The 6,053-nt window shown below is 37.0% G+C and overlaps 1 pseudogene; it reads left to right on the top strand.

The window, feature by feature from the left end:
* The first annotated feature begins 213 nt into the window (after window positions 1–213).
* On the top strand, window positions 214–1,641 carry LOC102137073 (elongation factor 1-alpha 1 pseudogene; annotated as a pseudogene).
* Window positions 1,642–6,053: the final 4,412 nt, after the last annotated feature.

Raw genomic sequence — 6,053 nt, 5'->3', positions numbered from 1 at the left:
GCTTTTGGTTTCATCTGAGACCTACTGAAACAGAGTGCATTTGCATTTTTTGAAAGAGTCCTCTTTGATATTTACAATAGGCTGGTATAATATATTTTCCCGTAGAATTAACAAGGAAACGAAAAGTGTTCTATAAAAATAGTAGAGTTTTTTTCCCCCCCAGTGGGTTTGCCACCAGAAAACAAGTGTTGTGAAAAGTAACCCAAGAGCCAGATGGAAGAGGAACACACTCATATCAGCATTGTTGTCATGGGACATGTAGATGGGGCAAGTCCACCACTACTGGCCATCTGATCCACAAATGAAGTGGCATCGACAAAAGAACCATTGAAAAATTTGAGAAGGAGACTGCTGAGATGGGAACGGGCTCATTCAAGTATGCCTGGGTCTTGGATAAACTGAAAGCTGAACGTGAACGTGGTATCACCATTGATATCTCCCTGCCAAAATTTGAGACCAGCAAATACTACGTGACTACCATTGATTCCCCAGGACACAGACACTTTATCAAAAACATGATTATAGGGACATCTCAGGCTGACCATGCTGTCCTGATTGTTGCTGCTGGTGTTGCTGAATTTGAAGCTGGAACCTCCAAGAATGGGTGGACCCATGAGCATGCTTTTCTGGCTTACACACTGGGTGGGAAACAACTAATTGTTGATGTTAGCAAAAGGGATCCATTTGAACGATCCTAAAACCAGAAGAAATACGAAGAAATAATTAAGGAAGTCAGCACTTACCTTAAGAAAATTAACTACAGCCCTGACACAGTAGCATTTGTGCCAGTTTCTGGTTGGAATGGTGACAACATACTGGAGCCAAGTGCTAGCATGCCTAGGTTCAAGGGATGGAAAGTCACTCGGAAAGATGGCAATGCAAGTGGAACCAAACTGCTTGAGGCTCTGGACTGCATCCTACCACCAGCTTGTCCAACTGACAAGCCCTTGCCCCTGCCTCTCCAGGATGTCTACAAAATTGTTGGTATTGCTACTCTGTCTATTGGTGGAGTGGAGACTGGTGTTCTCAAACCTGGTATGGTGATCACTTTTGTTCCAGTCAATGTTACAACTGAAGTAAAGTCTGTTGAAATACACCACGAAGTTTTGAGTGACTCTCTTCCTCAGAACATTGTGGCCTTCAATGTCAAGAATGTGTCTGTCAAAAATGTTCATTGTGGCATTGTTGCTGGTGACAACAAACATGATTCATCAACAGAAACAACTGACTTCACTGCTCAGGTGATTATCCTGAATCATCCAGTCTAAATCAGTGCTGGCCATTCCCCTGTACTGGATTGCCACACAGCTCACATTGCATGCAAATTTGCCGAGCTGAAAGAAAAGATTGATCGCCATTCTGGTCAGAAGCTGAAAGATGGTCCTAAATTCTTGAAGTCTGGTGATGTTGCCATCAGTTGATATGGTTCTTGGCAAGCCAATGTGTGTTGAGAGCTTCTCAGACTATCCTCCTTTGAGTTGCTTTGCTGTTCATGATATGAGACGGAGAGTTGCCATGGGTGTCATCAAAGCAGTGGACAAGAAGGCTGCTGGAGCTGGCAAGGTCACCAAGTCTGCCCAGAGAGTTCAGAAGGCTAAATGAATATTATCTCTAATACCTGCCACCCCAGTCTTAATCAGTGGTAGAAGAATGGTCTCAGAACTGTTTGTTTCAATTGGCCATTTAAGTTTAATAGTAAAAGACTGGTTAAGGATAACAATGCCCCATAAAACCTTCAGAAGGAGAGATGAATGTTTTGTGGACCACTTTTTTTTTTGTAAGTGGCAGTTTTAAGTTATTAGTTTTTAAAATCTGTACTACTTTTTGTTTGTTTGTTTGTTTTGAGACAGAATCTCACTCTGTTGCCCAGGCTGGAGTGCACTGGCGTGACCTCGGCTCACTGCAACCTCCGCCTCCTGGGTTCAAGTGATTCTCCTGCCTCAGCCTCCCTAGTACCTGGGACTACAGGCGCTGGCCACTGTACCCAGCTATTTTTTTTTTTTTTTTTTTTTTTGTATTTTTAGTATAGACGGGGTTTCTCCATGTTGGCCAGGCTAGTCTCCAACTGCTGACCTCAGGTGATCCACCAGCCTCAGTCTCCCAAAGTACCGGGATTACAGGTGTGAGCTGCCTCGTCCAGCCTAAAATCAGTACTTTTTTTTTTTTTTTTTTTTTTTTTTTTTGAGACAGAGTCTCGCTCTGTCACCCAAGCTGGAGTGAAGTGGCGCGATCTCGGTTCACTGCAAGCTCCGCCTTCTGGGTTCACACCATTCTCCTGCCTCAGCCTCCCAAGTGGCTGGGACTACAGGCGCCCGCTACCACGCCTGGCTAATTTTTTTGTATTTTCAGTAGAGACGGGGTTTCACTAAAATCAGTACTTTTTAATGGAAACAACTTAACCAAAAATCTGTCACATAATTTTGAGATCCATTAAAACAAAGTTTGGTGAAAAAAAAAAAATAGTAGAAACCTCAACTTATAAGTAATTGCTTATTGTAAACTATACACAATTGATTCCTAACTTATCAGAAAGTGTGTGGCCAGTTTTTTAAGTCAACTGTTTGGAACTCAGAATTTCCAACAGAAATTGCTGTGTACATAGTGCTCAATTCATAATCCATCAGAGAAATATCCATATCCTTCAATCAAGTATGAAAATAATCCATTTGCCACAATCCTTTGACGGCAATGATTTAGAGTTTTGACTTTAGAGTTTTGAAACAGGATCTTAGCTTGCCATTCTGTTCTGCATTTCAGTTAAAACACAAGGTAAATGGGACAGTAAGGTGTCTGAAGATACATTAGAAAGAAATGAGAGAAATGGAATCAAAGGAGATAAGAAATGACAGAAAAGGAATATGTTTTTGGAGGAGTTGGATGAACTGAGTAACCAAGGACCCATCAAGTTATAGTGACCTCTATCTCATCTACTGTTTTCGATTTTTGATGGTTCAGAACTTTTGGAACAGGAGAGATGGTGCTCGAAAGCTATGCTGTCCAATTTGGTAGCCACCAGACACATGTGGCTATTTAAATTTGAATTAATTAAAATTAAATGCAGCTAACATGTATTTTCTCAGTTGCACTAGTCACATTTCAACCACTCAATACGACGTTTCTTTTATGACTACCATATTGGACTGCAGAGATACAGAACATTTTCATCACTGTATAACATGTATTAGGTAAAGAAGCCAATAGTAAGTATTTTAGGCTTAGTGGGCCATGATCTGTGTCTCATACTCTCCCTTTTTTTTTTCACAACCTTTACAAATGTTAAAAACATTATTAGCTCATGAATTGTACAATAAAAATGTAGAGGCTGGACACCGTTGGTTAATCCCTGCTCTGGAACATCTCATCCTTTTCCTCTAACGAAGAGCAGATTAGGAGGTCAGAGGTAGGTTCATGATTACAAAGGTTTTCTTGATCCTAAAATAGGTACTTATGCTTCACGTTGAAATTTCAGCAAAAATAGGGGCATGATCCTTTCTACCTCTGCTAAGAACTGTGATTGGGTCTATGTGTTTCCTCTACCATGCCCTCATGAGCAGGGCCGTATTTTGAATCTCAGTGCTCATGGATGGTGGTACCTGAGAAAATGTATTACAATGTGATTGCTTTGGAAGCATCAGTCTTTCTGTCCATGGCATTTTCAGATGAATAAATTACTAAAAATACATATTGATGAAAGATTCACATGCTCTATTACAATATCATTATAATTAACCTAAAAAGTCATTCTCTATTTAATGTAATGAAGTGAAGCATCATATAGAGTATTTATGCTCATTTTTAAAAAGATGTGTTATATTTATAGTGAGAGTTTAAATTTATGTATATATTTTGCATCATAAAAATGCGATCATTTGCTACAATTTTTCTATTACTAAAATTCTAAATATTTTATATTTCTCCTTTAGCTATCCCCACTGGTAATAGTAAATATGAAGTTTCTAATCTTAATTTTGCTTTAAAAACAGAAAAGAAAAATGTAGAAATATTTTCTAAAATATTTATGCATTCAATTCAACAAGATTTGTTAAATATTAACTATGTGGCAAACACTATGCTAATAAGTAGTTAATATTATATATAATATATATAATAGTATTTATATATATATATATATTAGTTTGAAGCATGAATAGAATAATTCAATTGTGATTTGACTTAATAACACATTATGTGTTTGTAAAGGGTTTAAGCCCTGTTGGGTATTTGTCATTCACTGCCTAGTTTATTCCTCACAAAAATCTCATAGAGAAGACACTATTATTACACCCATTTTAGAAATGAGGCACATTTGTTTACTTCTGCCAGGATTATCTTTTCTACTACTATATGATCCAGAAAAATGCAATGAGACATGTGAAAACCTCAAGCAGTGCCTAGTTCATGATAAAAACTCAACTATTAAAATTCAAAGCATTATGACAGTAGAATATAGTAGTTAGGACTACAGGCTCTGGAATCAGACTGTGGTTTCAGATGCACTCCAGCGCCAAAACCAGACAATGACATTGTAAAAGAGGAAAACTACAGACCAGTATCCCATGAATACAGATGCAACTATCCTCAGCAAAATATTAGCGGATAAAATAAAAGTAATTGTACACTATGACCAAGTGGGAATTATCCTAGGTATGCAAGACTGGTTCGACATTTGAAAATTAATTAATGTAATTCATCACATTAACAGGTTAAAGAAGAAAAATCACATAATCATAACAATAGATGTAGAAAAAGTATTTGAAAAAATCGAACACTCATTTATGGTTAAAACTCTCTACAAACTAGAAGTATTGGCAGACTTCTTCAATTTGCTAAAGAACATTTACAAAAAAAACTATGGCTAGCATCACACTAACAGTGACAAACTAGAAGCTTTCTCTCTAAGATTAGGAGTAAAGCAAGAGTATCTCCTCTCACTACTCATATTCCATATTGTACTGGAAGTCCCAGCTAATGCAATAAAACAACAAAAAGAAAACAGAGAAAAAAGGAAGTAAAAAGTGCACAAATTGGGAAGGAAAAAATAATATTTTCTCTATTCACAGATATCATTATTTATATAGAAAATTCCAAAGAATCAACAAACAAGCCTTAGAACTTATAAGTGATTATAGCAGATTTGCAGGATACAAAGTGGTATGGGTTAGCTGTGTCCCCACCAAATCTCAACTTGAACTGTATCTCCCCGAATTCCCACGTGTTGTGGGAGGGACCCAGGGGGAGGTAATTGAATCATGGGAGCTGGTCTTTCCCATGTTATTCTTGTGATAGTGAATAAGTCTCACAAGCTCTCATGGGTTTATCAGAGGTTTCTGCTTTGCTTCTCTCTCATTTTCTCTTGCCGCCACCATGTAAGAAGTGCCTTTCACCTCTTGCCATGATTCTGAGGCCTCCCCAGCAAGGTGGAACTGTTAAGTCCAATTAAATCTCCTGTTGTTAACATACAAAAGTCAGTTGCTTTCCTATATACCAGCAGTGAACAACTGCATTTGAAGTACAAAACACAAATTCATTTATATGAAAATTAAAAACAACACAAAATATTTGTCCAAAAATGAAATACTTAGATATAAATTTATCAAAAACATATAAAACTGTATGAGAAAAATTATAAAACTCTGATTAAAAAATCAGACAATTTAAATAAATGAAAACATTCCCTGTTAATGTGTAGAAAGATTCAATATTGTTACGATGTCAGTTCTTCCTACCTTAATCTACAGATTCAAGGCAATCCCAATCAAAATCTTAGAAAAATTATTTTGTGGATATTGACAAACTAATTTGAAAGTTGAAATAGAAATGCAAAAGACAAGGTGTAACCAAAACAATAACAAAGAAAAATAATTGGTGGATTGATTCTACCTGACTTCAAGACTTACTATAATGGTATAGTAAGTAATAGAGACAATGTGATATTGGTGAAATAGACAAATAGGTGAATAGCACAAAATAGAGAAACTAGATATAGACCCAGTTAATACAAATGAGGTCAACTGATCTTTGACAAAGGAGCAAACACAATTTCATGCAAAAAT

The sequence above is a fragment of the Macaca fascicularis genome, chromosome 3 (genome assembly GCF_037993035.2).
Source record: "Macaca fascicularis isolate 582-1 chromosome 3, T2T-MFA8v1.1".
Classification (NCBI taxonomy): domain Eukaryota; kingdom Metazoa; phylum Chordata; class Mammalia; order Primates; family Cercopithecidae; genus Macaca; species Macaca fascicularis.
This window is presented reverse-complemented; position numbering and strand designations above follow the sequence as displayed.